General features: G+C 47.8%; 1 protein-coding gene across 13 annotated transcripts in view; it reads left to right on the plus strand.

The window, feature by feature from the left end:
- CUX2 (cut like homeobox 2) overlaps positions 1-16079 on the plus strand; it is a 228743-nt gene that overhangs the window by 141338 nt on the left and 71326 nt on the right. The gene's annotated exons all lie outside the window — the stretch shown is intronic.

Genomic DNA, 16079 nt, shown 5'->3' on the forward strand with positions numbered 1-16079 from the left:
TGCTCCTAGTTTGTACTGTGTCCCCCCCACCTAGTCATCTCACAAAAGGTCTTGGGTATTTTACATGTGCAAATGAACTTCCCCAGCTCAGGTACTAGTCTGATGTGGAGAGATTTAAATCCTTCCAAAGGGGAGGGCAGTGTGGGAGAAATATCGCACTTCAGAACGGTTTTTTTTTTAATGATTGCTCTTCTGTGGGCTGCTTTCTGTGTTCTTCTAATGTGCGTAGATTGAAACCCCTTGAGAGATGTAGGCACTCAGCGCTCGCCACCAGCAACACATTAGAATCTGTCATCTGCTGAGCATTACATTACTTTAAATCTGTCTCTTTGGAACACCGTAACTGCATAAGAAAATATGAAAGTAAACAATAACTGGATTTACACAAATGCGGCTGATTTCCATATTTCTCATCACTTCATTTTATTCCTCAGTTTACTGATACGCTCATTTATTTATAGGGCAATCCGGTATTGATTCATTCGAATGCACTATGCATAAATACACAAAAGAGAGCGATAACAATAGGAATACATTTTCAGTCTTTTAAATACTGAGATTTTCCCACTAGCTTTCATTAGATCCGCTAGGAGAAGATGAGCTATGTGCTTTGGGAGACCCAGCTTGCCCCTAAACAGGAGTGGCTCTGGATTTACGGCAGTGTAACTCACATCAGAGTCTGGCCACCTGTCTCCACGTTTTCTTTAGAATCCCCCTTACTGACTCGGTTTCTTCCAGGAAGGTTTTTGCAGGGGATTTTGAGGAGTTGCATCTGAATGATGAATAGGAAGATGCCTGTCCGGCTTTAGGGGTGTTGGGCCCAGTGCTGCTCCCACTGAAATCGATAGGAGTTTTTCCACTGAATACAGCGGATGCAAGATTGGGCCTTTCTCCAACAAAAGCTGATAAAACTCCAGACCCTTAACTCTGCTTTTGGCAAGTAATTGAGGGAGGAGCTGATTTCCGTCTCTTTGGGGGCTGTATTCTTCCCTCACTCGCCCTGTGCAAACCAGGTTCAGAGTCAGTGGCTGTACAGGTGACACTTGCTAATTTTCCATCCCATCGTAGTTCGGTTGACTCTGATCTTTGCAAACGTAGGAGCAAAATCCTTCATGCGTCAAAACCCTTGCTGAGGTCACTGGGAGTTTTGACTGAGTAAAGGCTACAGCCTTTGGCCCATCCTCAGCCCCTATAAAGAATACACATTTAAGGCGAAAGGTGTGTTAGGTGGAGAGCAGCATCCTTCTTCAGCGTAAATCAGGATAGCTCCATGGACTTCCACACGACTGTGCTGATTTATAACAGCAGGCAATCTGCCCCGTTTGCTTATTAGCTGGGGCGAAATCCTGAAATCGAGAGAACTCGGGCTTTACACAGCAGTTCTTTTTGCAAGAAATCCTCCCCTCCCATGCTCCAGGGTCTGACCGCTGGATCTATGTAATCATGGATCCAGTGGCCCTGATCCCATCTCCACAGATCCCGGCTGCTTCTGCATGTTCAGAATCCCCCCTCCAGTAGGCAGGAGATAGCTGAGTCCCGCCTCTGGGCCAATCCAGTGATGCCCCACTCCACCAAACCACTCATAGCCAGAATGGCTGGTGCTGGGTGTGTTTTTACTATGGTTTAGATTTCACTAAACATGAATATTTACAAGGGAGAATACAGAGCTACATCATATGTCATGGGGAGTAGCCAATGAGCCCCCATGATGAAAGTAGACGCTCCCACTCCTGATTTTTCTTTTAAATGGAAAGAAAAAGATCATTTTGAAGTAACAACCTGTGGTTTTGCAGTCTCCATAAGCAGCTTGTATACCTTTAGGCGCCTGTATCCTTTATATGCAGTTTCTTAGTGGGAAGGGGAAGTTGTGGGGTGGAGAAGGGACTAAATCGTACCCACTGAGAATAAAAACAGCTTTATTTTCCATCCTGGTTAGATAAAGGCTGGTTTATTTCCCTGATACGGAATAACAAAAAGCTGTCCATGACAGTAGCTTAATGGCAACAGCTTGAAATGGACAAAGTTTTTGAATCTCCTTGCACAGAGAAAAAAGAGCAAACCGAAAGCCCTGCTAATTACAAAAGTTGCTTTATGAAAGATAATTCAAAGCAATAATTTAGCAAACATAATCAAGTAGCGCAGATGGGGATTTTGATGAATAGTTTGCAACATGCAATTAGCAGCTCTTGCAGTTACATATCATTAACCCTCAGAGCACAAAAATTATTTTCTCATTATTAGATGAAAAGGTAAAATTAAGCTGACTAGACAGTAAAGGAACAAACTACAATTAATTACCTTCATTTATTACAGTCATTATTTTAAACTTATTTTTTTCTCCAATAGATAGATGAAAACATCTAAATTAAAAGTTTTGTTATTCTAAAGCAGAGGTGAAACTTTCCAATCCGTCTGTACACTGGAGCATCCCTGTGCCGTGGAAAGGGCTGCTTCATCCACTTGGTGCGTCTGATTGAGTGGATATTTTATTTCAAACAAAAAGGCAATTTAGCAATAATTAAAGCTGTATAATACATTAGGTTTAACACAGAAAGTAAAGTTAAGGACTAAGGATCAAAAGGGTGAAGGCTAAAGAAAACATGTCATCCTTTTTCTGAGTCCCCTGTTTGTATGTTTGCGGAGATAGCTCACCAGAGCCAGTCCTCCTGTCTTGCTCTGTATCTGTAAAGTGGCTGTTGCATTTCGCGGACAATATAAATAGGTTTTGCTGAAGTGAGTCCCCTTTGGTTGATGTGAAATGGACACTTCTAAAAGGCTGTGGTACTGGAGCAGCTATGGCTGGAATGTCAAATACCCAAGACCGGATTCTCCTCTGTGAATCCCAGACAATCCCATTGAAGTCAGTGGAGTGACTGGGGGCTGAATTCAGCTCTCATATCCTTGGAACAGAAAGTATCTGTCACGTGGACGCCACCAAGCCAGTGAACTGATGCTGGGAATGACTGATCTCTTGCTTCCTGATGGGGAGGTGAAAAGAAGCAGTGTCTCCAGCACGCCTTACTCGGGTAAAACTCCCCTTGACCGTGATGAGGAAGGACAGCAGAGGAGGGTCTAAGTGTTCTGCAGCAAGGTAAAACCTGTACTTTTTCTCATGTGCAAAATCTGACCACGGGAGAAAAGTGCAAAAGGTTGGTAAGGGAAGGACTTTTGCAACAGAGCCACTTTTGAGTCTCGGTGAGCTTTTTGTGGTAAACTCCCAGTGCCATGAATCTGTGCCCAGCAGAGCCGACTAATGCGGAAATGAGAACAGCTGGAAAAAAAACTTCATTTTTTTCCTGCAAAGAATCAAGTGTAAAGTGTGGAATGTGCCCTGGGGTATCAGATGGGCCTGTTTAATGCCAACATGTTTTATGTGCATATTTGGGTGCTGTTTCTGAGTGCCGGCCACAGCAGTAACTGGGGAATGTATGCACATGCTGTTTAATTTCATTAAGGGAGGGAAGGGCGCAGACTTTGAATTAAATTGATGGAAACGTGGCAAGTAATTAACCAATGTCAGAGACATAAATCCTGTCTGGAATGACAAACCACAGAAAAGGGAGAGACAGAGCCTGTATTTGTGCTCTATGGATCTAATGCCCATGTCTGCACATGTACTAGTCAGTGGGAGGTTTGCCTGAGTAAGGACTGCAAGATGAGCCCGGGTGAAGGAGGTATGAATTGAATTCTAAGGGGCAGGTTACAGTTGCTCTGCGCAGGTGCACTGGAAGGGGAGATGATGCAGGTGTGTCTAAGTGGGCATGACCACGGCCCACTTACCAGCACACTGGCCAGGCAGTGCTGGGGGGAGTGCCAGCTTTACCTTTCCATAGCAGGATCCCATGCCCAGCACACTGAGCCATCATGTCTTACAAAGGCATTATCTGCCTCCACAGTGCTCTGGCGCCGAGGGTGCTCTCCTCTGCCTCCTGGGTGGAACCAGAGGGGGGAAATTAAATTTGTGTTAGAAACTAGTTTAATAATATCCACTGGACCCAATCCCGACTGGTAACACTTCCTGTGGCGTTCTGTGCACTCTCTTGACCTTGTCCAGTGGCTCCATTTGCTTTTTGGTGCTGTCTGATATGAATGCACAAGCCAGAGGCCTGATCCTGAGAGTTGCTGAGCACCCACAACTCCCAGTGGCTTGAGTGGGAGCTGAAGATACTCAGCACCAGTTGGGATCAATCCCGAGATGTCTCCTATTTCTTTGGCAGCCCACATTCTGTTCTTAAAGGCTTATCCACAACCCCAAATAATGTGCACGCACCCCAGAATGAGCCCAGATTGACAAGTTGTGCATTACCCCTGCATGCCAGCTTTCCTCTTCAGAGTTGTTGTAATGGCTCTCCGAATGGCTTTGAGTCTGATTCACAGTTGTCAGTATAACCAATGGATATAATGAAAGGCCCGTGAAAATTTTACATGTAAGACCTTAGCTCAGAATTTCCTTGGCTTTGTCTTTTTATCTCCTGACTCGTAATGTTGTCTTTAAAGCATAGCAGTTTTTCTAGAATAGTGCTAGTGAGATTCAAGTCACTTACTGGACAGTAATTTGCTGGTATATAAAGGGCCTTTTACGGCCCAAAGCTTTTTCTGGTGGTGTGCTGACTTTTTGAAGTTAGAAGATCCAGAAGCTCCTTCTCTCTCACCTTCTCAGAAAAGATGCGGCAGAAGTGGGAGAGGACCCAGGCCTGGAAAGGCTTCTGTATACGGAGAGACAAACAAAAGATAGAAACAGTCTAGTTCAGAGAGGAGTTAGAGCCAAGAGCTGTGATAGAGAGAGACAGACTCACAAATGATCGTGAGAAGGTCTGTCTGGCACTCTTGTATAATAGGATAAGGGGCCACTCTAGGAACCATATTTAAAACTGGCAAAAGAAAATACTATTTTACATACTACAGAATTGGCCTGTGGAACTCTCTGCCACAGGATAGCACTGAGACCAAGAGCATAGTGGCATCCAAAAAACAACAGGCATTTCCCTGGGTAATGAGAATGTCTAACACCTTTTTTTTTTTTATCCTGTGCAGTGTGGAAGGGATTTAAACTCTCCCCCATAAGGGTACAAGCCAACCTGTGGGGATTAGAGACAAAGGTTCTCTATCGGACACTTCTTCCAATAATTGTCTATGAGGGACAATTCCTCCTGGAGGAGCTGGTTCTGGCTGCTGCCAGAGACAAAATCCTGAGCTGGTTGGATCCCCTGTGGCAGTGCCTATTCTCACCTGCCTTGGTGGAATTATTCTAGTTCATGAATCTAACAGGAAGAGGCTCCCTGTGGATTCCATCCAGCACACAGAGAGTTAGCAGGAGTTCGTTCCTTGGGGGCTGCATTTGAGGGCTGTAATTTCCCTCTGCTTATCCATCCATGGCAGGGGTGAGGCCCCGTTCCTGGCCACCAAGCGATGATGGTTTGGGAGCCTCAACTGTTTTCTCCATGGGGAGGTGATTGAGTGTGGTTTTGAGATGGGGGGCTGAGGCTTTCCCCTGGGCGCTGGTGCCCCAAGAGCAGGAAAGGGCATCACTGGTGGACTTGTGAAGCAGTGACTGGCCAGGCCACACTCTCCTTTGGGAGTGACGCAGGCGAGGCTGGATGGCAGCATGTCTAGAGGGAGAGGGCCAACCCCTGGATTACATATCCAGCCTTCTGCCTCCCATACAGTCAACAGTCAAGGTCCCTCTTTGCTGGGAGTTCTGCTTATACAGCTTGACTTCTACACACACGGGCAGGGCTTATCACGTCCCGTCCATCGGAGCCTGGTGCTGCTGAAGGCATTAGGACTGGAAGCTTGGACTAAGATGAGGCCTGTAGGGTAGCCACCAATTCCTACCATGACAGCCTCACCTGGCTCAGGGCCTAGACATCCCCCGTGTGGATCATCCCCAGGCTTTTCAGGGTTTGAAATCCGGGTCCAAATTCTGCGGCATGGGCCTATCTCCAACCGTTTCCCCCCTGGGCTGGGGGAAACAGTTCTCCTCTCCCATCAGCCTTGGTTTTGCTGGAGTTGCTCCCAGTTCGTTCCAGTGTAAGAGGAAGCTGGGCCCTCGATGGCTCTGGTCCTGGTATCAGTGGCAGGTTTGCCATTCCTGGCGGAGGAAACATGGTGGCTTCCATGGTGAATGTAACTTACACCCAACATACAGCATTGTCCTGCGGCGTAAAGAGATATACGGGGGGGCCCACAAAGAGGGCTGGGAATAAACAGGGGGCAGGTCATGGAAAGATAGAAAATTTGTTCCAATGAGTGATTTCTCCCCAACCCTTGTATTGTGCAAAAAGCCCACATAAGCAAGCTCTCAAAAGCATCTTTAGCTGCAACACCATCCATACGCCCTTCTGTTCCACCAGTCAGAGCCTGCTTCCTCCATCCTCACCCCCGCCCTTACAGGCTTTTAGAAAGTTGGAAAGGAATAAAGCTTTGGCTGTGACCCTGTCTCACTGACCATCTAAAATCAATCTGCTCCTCACAGCCTCGTTCATTTCACTCTGAAGCCTTCCATTGCAGATGAGGCATCAATACAAGGTGGTTTCCAGTTGCCAACTGTCAGTAACTGCACTAAAAAAATAAAATTAAATCAAAACCAAACTGTCAGTTAAAAACAAAACAAAAAAAATTTACGTTGGTGAAAAGGGCAAAATAATCTTGAAATATTTCCTCCCCTTACTCTGCTATAAAAACCGCCTTTAATTTACTACAATAACAGTCCTTTAGTGGTTAGGGTACCACCCTGGGATTTGGGAAAATCAGGTTTAATTCCCAGTTCTGCCACAGCCTTCCTGCATGACCTTGTCCAAGTCACTTAGCCCCTCTGCGTCTTGGTTCCCCAGCAGCAGAATACATCACGTGATGCTGTCGAGGATAAATACAGTAAAGATTGTGAGGTGCTCAGATAGCTCGGTGCTGGGGGCCAGAGAAGAGTCTTAGGTAGATAAAAGGTATAGTCCCAAATTGCCTCCAAATAATCATTCTCTAGACTTTATAGCTCCAGCTTGGAAATCAGTTAAGCCCCTGCTCTGCAGGGATGTGCCTGTATGGCTCTGACTGCAAGATTGGGGCCCGTGTGCATTTTATTGTGTGCTGCAGTCTGCATTTCCTGACCTTTGAAAATGTGTCGTCATAATTTATGAGTGTCAGGACAAAGCGTGAATGTTCTCAGTAAATGTATTACTTGCCAGTTGGCATTCCTGGCTGCGACAGTGCTCCAGCGAGGCTTACAGCATTAAAGCTGTTGAATAATGCTTGCAGGTTATGATTTTTCATATTAATTTTTTCTTACAATATTTATATAGTGCCTTGACTTTGCTGGGCATTCTGTAGACACTGAACACTTGCCCTAGAGAGTTTACAAGCTGTGGGTCCGATTCTGCAGAAACGTAAGCCCACAGGAGTAACTTTACTCACAGGAGTAACCTCATTAAAGTCAATAGGATTACTCACAGGAGTGATGTTACACCCCTCCCTTCCAATATTTTGTAGATTAGGCCCAGGTGGACAGCCCAGATTCTCCAGCTGTTGCAATAAGCCCAGAGTCTCACAGCTGGCTCTGGTGAGCTTCTCTATAATTCCCCCTTAACTCTGGCTGCCATGCCGTGTAGGGACACACTCCTGCAAGGTGCTGAGCTTTCTGGTTCCAACCCGACAAAGCCCTTAAGCTCCTGCTTATCTTTGAGCATGAGGGTCATCCCAGCGAGGTCCGTGGCGCTATGTGGAGTTACACCAGTTGAGGATCTGGCCCGATAAGTTCTCCCAAAGCATTGGATGAAAAATTGGCTCTCCCAGCATGCTACTGGGCTGATTTCTGAATGGCTCCCAGTGGCACCAGCTATGATCCCTCCCCATTTCCTCTCTGAACGACTTGTTCAACGAGGCAGTAGCAGCTTTCCCAGCAAATAGCAAAACAGGGCAATGCAAGTCACCAGAAAAATTCTCTTCCGCAGTGAACTGCGAGTCAGACATGGCCAGTGGGGCCTGGGTATCAAAGTCTTAGCGCTCTTCTCTCCTGACTTTCTAACAGTGCCCACTGAGACACCCGCTGATGGCTGTGGGTTGCTGTTGCCCTCTAGTTTTCTTTGCCACCGAGAGCAGGAGAAGCCCCAACCAATGGTCACTGGGTGCTGTAAAGCCCATCACCATCCCATTGAGAAAGGGCTAGAACAGTTTCAAAGAGCATTCCTGGGGCCTGCTGCTGTTGTGCAGGACCCAGGTCTTGTTTAAAAGTCAGCGGTGGTCATGTGTGACCCTTGGAAAGGCGTCCCATTAGCGTGGCATGGAGTATCCGTCACAGGGTGCTTCATCGATCAGATCACACCAACCAGGATCCTTGGTGATATTTTCCCACCTGCTACAAGTGCGTGTTTTAAAGAAAAGACACAATCTGCCTAGGCATTTAGAGTTGCACGCTCAGCTGAAATTTCAAGGCCTGCTCTGCGTGTGCTCTCCCACAGAATCCAGTGGGAGTGAGCCGCGCACACAAAGGACTCATAGGGTGTGTGACCAAGTGGGATGCTCTATTCGTTATCTGATATTTGGGATTGAGCTTGAGCTCACAAGCCCTGCCTGGCTGAAGCTTGCAATTTAGAGATCAAGGGTGGAGGACCAGTGGTTAGGTTGCTTGTCTAGAAATTGGGAGACCCAGGTTAAATTCCTGGCTGTACCAGAGACTCCCCGTATGTCCCTTGGGATCTCTGTGCCTCAAGTCCCTGTCTGTACAATAGGGATAACAGGCACTGGCCCTCCTCACGGGAGTGCTGCAAGGATAAATACATCACAGATTGTGAGGGTCATAAGAATGGCCAGACTGGGTCAGACCAAAGGTCCATCTAGCCCAGTATCCTGTTTTCCGACAGTGGCCAGTGCCAGGAGCCCCAGAAGGAATGAGCAGAACAGGTAATCATCAAGTGATCCATGCCCTGTTGCCCATTCCCAGCCTCTGGCAAACAGAAGCTAGGGACACCATCCCTGCCCATCCTGGCTAATAGCCATTGATGGACCTATTCTCCATGAATTTATCTAGTTCTTTTTTGAACCCTGTTATAGTCTTGGCCTTCACAACGTCCTCTGGTAAGGAATTCCACAGATACTTCAGTAATTGGGGGCCATATATACCTTTAATACTTAGACAACTGTCCAAGACCCTGATTATGTGATGGCTTGGGATCTCCCCTGGGACCTTTGCATAATTGGGGTTTACCTGTATTTTGGGGGTATCCCCCGAGCTGTTGGGCCTGACCATTGACTGCCCCAAATATCTCAGAGAGAGTGTTTGGTTTTTCTGATCTCTCATACAGTGCCTCTCCTTAGGATTACTCACGTGCCAACTTCTTGGTTTTGGCACTCTAATAAATAAGATACACCTGACGAGATTTATGGTGTTTGAAAATAACCATGATTCCCATCAAGTGACCAAAGCCAGCAAGGCGTTCGTGTGATGGGAGGGGGAATTCCTCGGAAAAAATTCGAATGAGATTAACATCTTTTGACTTTAATATCAGGAACTTGGCCAAAGCATCATTGAGCGTGTCAGGAAGTATTACAACAAAATTAAGAACCAGCAGCAATTTTCTTTCATTCAGTATCATATGCTTTATAAAGTAAATTATTAATGCTTTTTTCCCTCCGTTAAAGCAGTTATTTGCAGCGTCTTGGTATATTTCTCATTAGAAATAACATCATCTAAAGAACTATATTGATTAATTTTTTTTAATCTTAGATTCACGAACGTGAACAACATATTTATATGACATTCCCTTTAACTAGAATTCTCCTGCTTTATTTTTATATTATTGATTTTTTTGACGTGAATTGCTTTTTGGCCTCATGAAAATGTTGTAAGCTTTCTGACTTCAGAGAAATGGACTCCAGTGTGAGCAGCGCTGGAAAGAATGATAACTCCCATGTCCCAGGGTAATATCTAACATATTTAATGACAGTTAAATGCAGCAGCTCCTTAGTGTGTCTTTGGAGTCTCAGCATTTACAAGCGCTTTAATGGACTGGGTTACAAAGCCTGAGCGGTATGTGGAAAATATTTAGAAATATTTAACCCCGCTTTCCAGCTGCTGGCTCGCAGGGCTGCAGCACTCTAGGGGGAAAGACAGGGACTCTCAGACAATAGGCATGTTCCAGATTTAGCTTTGATCCCAACATTTAGTTTCATTTCGCTCCACTGGGGCTAGCTGTTGGGTAAGGAGCTCTGCTGTGCTTGAGTTCCTGTGGGATCGTCCGATGCCTGTGTGAGGACTGGGAAAATGTGTGGCCGTTAGTCACTAACAGGGAAGATACGGACAGTTAGCACCTCTTGACCAAAATTGTCTCTGATCCCTGTCCAAGACCTGCCTGTGGGCCTGATCCAAAGGCCACTGAAGGCAATGGGAAGCCTGCCACTGACTTTGAAGGGCTTTGGGTCAGATACAGTGTTCTGGCAACGTGGTCAGTGGTGAGGCACGTGGAGTTTGGTACGCTGCCTACTAAGGCCCCCCGGTCTTCGCTGAGCACTGCAGGCTGGCCATGGGAAAGCATCCCCCCTACTCCCTCCTCCTCCTGGAAACCTGCCATCCTGGCGCTGCTGCTCCAGAGCACCCTGGGTTTGACGAGACCTCCCAGTTCTGACTGGATACTCTCCTTCCTTCCTCTCCCTTTCCACAGCCAGTGGGTAACTCCCCTGCTTCCTTCTCTCGCCCCTCTGCCCCTCTTTAGACATGATCCTGTCTGTCCTCCACCAGCGTGGTTCCTCCTCTCTAGTGCCTCCTGGCTGGGGATCGTCCACAGCCCTAGGCGGCCACGCGTGCCTCTCCCTCCTGGAAAAGCCATCCCCCTTTCTCGGCTGTCGTGAGCCACTTTTAAGGACTGTCCCCCCAGGGAAGCAGCCAGGCTTTGCTAAGTGCTGTCTCCTTTGCAGCCCCCCTCAGCTCCCTTTCCAGACCTGCCTTCATGTCCCAGCCTCTCCAGGCGGCTGAGGCCGTAGCATCCCCGGGGGGGTCCCTCACTGCTTTGCTGTTGGCTGCACACTCACCCAATCCCCTTCCCCGGTCTGTTTTCCAGCAATATTTCCTTGGCTAGGAAACCTGCTGTTGCTTTCATAGAATATCAGGGTTGGAAGGGACCTCAGGAGGTCATCTAGTCCATCCCCCTGCTCAAAGCAGGACCAATCCCCAATTTTTTTTGCCCCAGATCCCTAAATGGCCCCCTCAAGGATTGAACTCATAACCCTGGGTTTAGCAGGCCAATGCTCAAACCACTGAGCTATCTCTCCTCCCTTTCAGCACCTCCTGTCTGCAGCTTTCTGCCCTGGGGCGTGCAATGCTGCAGCTTCCCTGGCTGGGTAGGGGCCTTCCCCGCTCGCAGGCTGCACCTGCCCTCCTCCTAACACAGCTGCTACTCTGAAACCTCCTTCCAGAGTAGTTGGTGTCTTCTGGGGTCTCTGTTGAGTGGATCTCCCGTTCCAAGTCCCAGCTGATCCTGTCTCCCTTTGTCATCTCTCCTCTTGCTCCCCTGTATTTGTCTTTATTTTCTTCCTCTCCATTAGAGACCAGGATGATTATGCTCAGCTCCCCCCAGCCCAGCCATTATAACCCCCTGTTCCTGTCCCCCTCAGTCACTCTTGTCCCTGATGGCTTTGACCGGGCCCCAGCCGAGAGTGCTGCCTTCCTTTGCACAGCACCTATTGCTATGCTGGCTGCTCTTGCCTTGAATTCCTCAGCTTTTGACATTCCCCTGGAACATGGGATCCAATGGGCCCCAGCGCTGAATCAGCTCAGATCTGGGTAGGTGGCAAGCAAGCCTCCCGCTGAGGAAGTTACGCAAATCTGGGCTGAAACCTGCCACTCTTAGCAATGTGTCCGTCTCAGCCAGATCTGTCGAGTTACCTGTGTGGCTCTCATCACCATTGGATCTGAGCATCTCTCTATCACTCCTGCATTGTAACTCCACAGCCCCCCACAAGGGATGGAAATGCAATCCCCACTCTACACATGAGGACCTGAGGTGCAGGGGAATGAAGTGGCTGATTTGAGGTCACACAGGAAATCTGTGAGTGAGACAGTAATTGACCCCAAACCATCTGTGTCCCAGACCTGTGCTCTACCCAGTAGGCCATTCATCCTACCCCAGTTTTACAGCTTGGAAGGGTTTTGTATTGGATCGATACAGCAAGATAGGTGGTTACATTGTGCTGTGTGCTCCTGTGAACTCTGGTGTGTATATATTTACTCCCCTTTGCATCCTGTCTTCTTATTTAATGTCCCCTTAACCACTTGAGGCCAGTATAGCACAGTATTACCCAGCGGCAGGCATGCTTTTCTTTCCCCACAGCATCTGGCCGGGGAGTATTTCCTAGAAAGCAGTTTAGTTGCTTTAATGTTGAACAGCTCCAAGACCTGAGTTTCAGTGGGCGTGCTGTGTCATCAGAAGACTCAAGAGTTACGAGACCTGGGTTCTCTCCCTGCTCCTCCCCTCGTTGTGTGACCTTGGACAAGTCACTTAAGCGCTCTGGGCCTCAGTTTCCCTGTCTGTGTAATGGAGGATGATGACACTGCTCCAGCTTTGTAGAGCACTCTGAGATCCATGGATGAAAGATCCAAATTATTATTTGCTCACCTGGCTGGCAAAAGCCACCCATTGTCGCATCTGTGGCTGTTGCTCTGTCATTCAGATAGATTTCCCCTGGACGTTGTTTTATTTCAGCCAGCCATGGGCCTCTGCAGGTTTTTTTTCCTAATGATTTCATTACCAGTTTCATTGTGGCTGAAAACAAATTACCATCCAACAGTCAGCCCTGTTACAATCCTTTCTCCAGCCTCTGATCACGCTGCCCTGCTGCCAGTTTCACAGTAATTCCTCCGCAGTGGTCACTCCGCGCTGGTGCTTGCTGCTTGTACTCTGTAAGGGCTGCCTGTCCCTGAAAGGAAGCAGCATTAAAAAATTGGAGGGGTACCTCTCCCGTCTCCATATCCTTCAAGAAATGTAGCAGCACTTTTGGGGAGGCATTTTTATGGAGCATAAAGAACTCTTGACAAGTTTTGGCTTTCTTTTTTCTAAGGGAATAATTTTATTTATGTATTTGCATGTTTTCTAGGTTAGAATTTCAGGCCTTGGTCCACAGGGTCTGCAAGGAAGAACACAAGACACTCGGAAAGTTTTGTAGGCTTAGGGCATCCCATATTTAAAATGGAAATCTGACGAATTGAAGTGATTATCCTCTATTTGAATTCGATGGGAGTTTAACAAAACCAAGGTTTTAAACCGAGCAATGAAGAGGTGGAAGGAAAGATCCATGTGCTAACTAAAAAAGCAAAAAGGTTTGAAGCAATCCCATGGAGCCCCTAACCAGAACCAGGGAACATTAGGAGCTGCAATGTGGGGTGCTTTTGCAGTACATAACAACAACTTTATTGAACCAACAGCCTTATGAACAATGTTACATACTCTTGTGCGCCACTAGATGGCACTGTTCAGATTGACTATCTACATCGGGGCGGGCAAACTTTTTGGCCTTAGGGCCGCATTGAGTTTCCAAAATTGTATGGAGGGCTGGTTAGGGGAGCAGGTTGTGGCCTGCCCTCCCCCGTACTATCCACCCCCCCATTCAACCCCTCCTGTTCCCTGTTGGCCCCTCCACAGGACCCTTGCCCCATCCACACACCCCCACTCCCTGGCCCCTGACTGCCCCCTGCCGCCCCATCCAACCCCCCCTTCTTCTTGACTGCTCCCCCGGACTGCTGCCCCCATCCAACCACCCCTTCTCCCTGGCCCCTGACTGCCCCCTGCCGCCCCATCCAACCCCCCTCCTTCTTGACTGCTCCCCCGGACCGCTGCCCCATCCAACCACCCCTTCTCCCTGGCCCCTGACTGCCCCCTGCTGCCCCATCCAACCCCCCACCCCCTTTCTGACTGCTCCCCCGGGACCCCTGCCCCATCCAACCACCCCATCTCGCTGTCCCCTGACTGCCCCCGGAACCCCTGTTCCCGCCCCGAGCCCATCCACACCCCTGCCCTCTGACCACCACTCCGAACTCCCCTGGCCTCTACCCAACCCCTCCTGCTCCGTGCCCCCTTACCGCGCTGCCTGGAGCACCGGTGGCTGGTGGTGCTACAGCCAAGCTGCCCGGCTGTAGCTGGGCCATGACGACGCCACCGCGCAGTACAGAGCCCCAGGTCAGGCTGGGCTCTGCAGCTACGCTGCCCCAGGAGCTCACAGCCCCGCCACCCAGAGCATTGCGCCAGCAGCGAGGTGAGGCTGCGGGGGAGGGGCCGGGGGCGAGCCTCCCCGGCCAGGAGCTCAGGGGCTGAGCAGGAGGGTCCTGCGGGCTGGATGTGGCCTGCGGGCCATAGTTTGCCCACCTCTGATCTACATACATAACAAGCTGTTTTTGCATAGAACTCTCATAACAAGGGACACCTGATTTGACCTTCCTCATAAATATAAGGGGGAAAAGAAGGCAACAAGTCCTCTTCTCTTCCGCATCCGCCTCTAGTCTTTCTTCTTTCTACAGGGCTTCTTTATACGTTACAAAAAAAAGTGCAAACTATGATTTTCTCTCCTTCACAATTTGCATTTAACTTGTGGAGACCTCCATTGCCGTGTTCCTAGTCTTAAACACACACATCTTTGTTTTACTGTAACAAGTATTTAGACTGAAATAACTGAATTCTCATCCTAGATTTGATTGCATGTTCAAAATAATAAAACCACCCCGATGCAATTCAGATTCTGCTCCTTTTGAGATGAGACACTGAGGCAATCATATCATTGGTGGTTAACAAAGTTTTGATACTGGGAAGGCTCAACAGAGATAGGAGAGTTTAACCATTTTGCCAGTCAATTATAATAATATTTCTGCTTCCAAATGTTTAAAAAGTTGGCTTCATAAGGTATAATCATGGCATAAAGGCCAGTCTGACAATAGTAATTAATTAGGCTATTATGCATTCTACAGTGATAATTGCTTTGCTGGAAAGTCACCAGCCATGAAAAAGACCCAGCACATGAATGTAATTCATCAATCCGAGTTGTTCCAGCACAGTTGCGTTTTCTCACCTGCAGTCAGTGTACACTGTGGAAGGAAACAAAAAAAAAATTGATGTTACATCGATATATAATGGCTGAGTGCTTGCCATGCCTCGGATCAGCGGAGGATTTTGCAGGGGCCAGGGAAAGTCAGCAGTTAAATGAAGGTTTAGCATCTCAAATGGCCATCTCTGTGATCTCATGGCTGGCAGCAGGCATTTCAACTCCTCTCCCATTACTGATTGCAATCAGGAGGGTGGGAAAACTAGCTACTCTGACAGGTTGCCCGTGAACACCACACAAAGGAGCTGGGAGTTTTCATCTGAGTGAAATGTATCCAACTGGCAGCGATGTTCTTATAGGATTATAGCCATGTGGGCAGTGCTTCCTTGCAGACATTGAGACTCAGGTGTGGGAAGGAGATCTCTGAAGAATACAGCTTCGCAAGTTTCTGGGTGGAGTTTGGATCTTTGTTTTGGAGCATTTGCTGTTTGGGTGGATTTCACCTCTGGGCAGAGGGCCCAGCACCAGGTCTAGATGCCACCTACCTCTCATTTATACCCTCATAATAAGGCTTAAGTGGTACCTAAGCCTCGTGCTGGTCCCTCTGCCCGGGGTAAATTCCATCCAATGAACAGAGAACACGTTTGTAAATAATTCCACATGTGATCTGGGATGTGGTTGCATGTGTGCTTCCTTGTTGCTTCCCCCTTTTTTCCTGGCCTTAAAGAGGTGGTGTCGAATTAAAAACAATCTCCTTTTGAAAAGCATGTTCCCTGCCTTGGGTGATTAACACAAAGTTAAATCTAAGTAGCTTTCCCCCTTTTGTGCAGTTGGTTCACTTTTTGCCCTTCATTCCACTCAAGCTATGAAAATCGACTGATCGATTTCACTTTTTATTTCTAGTCAGTTTCTCCTCCCTCTCCTGCTCCAAGCACCCTGAAGCCTTGTTTGGGCAGTAGATACCATGCACTGCAAATGTTGGTGTAAATCCAAGCCCAAACCCTTCTATTTTCACTCTCCTTTCTTGTTTTTAAATGCATGTGAATATTTGTATTGCTTTCACAATT

The sequence above is a fragment of the Lepidochelys kempii genome, chromosome 15 (genome assembly GCF_965140285.1).
Source record: "Lepidochelys kempii isolate rLepKem1 chromosome 15, rLepKem1.hap1, whole genome shotgun sequence".
Lineage (NCBI taxonomy): Eukaryota > Metazoa > Chordata > Testudines > Cheloniidae > Lepidochelys > Lepidochelys kempii.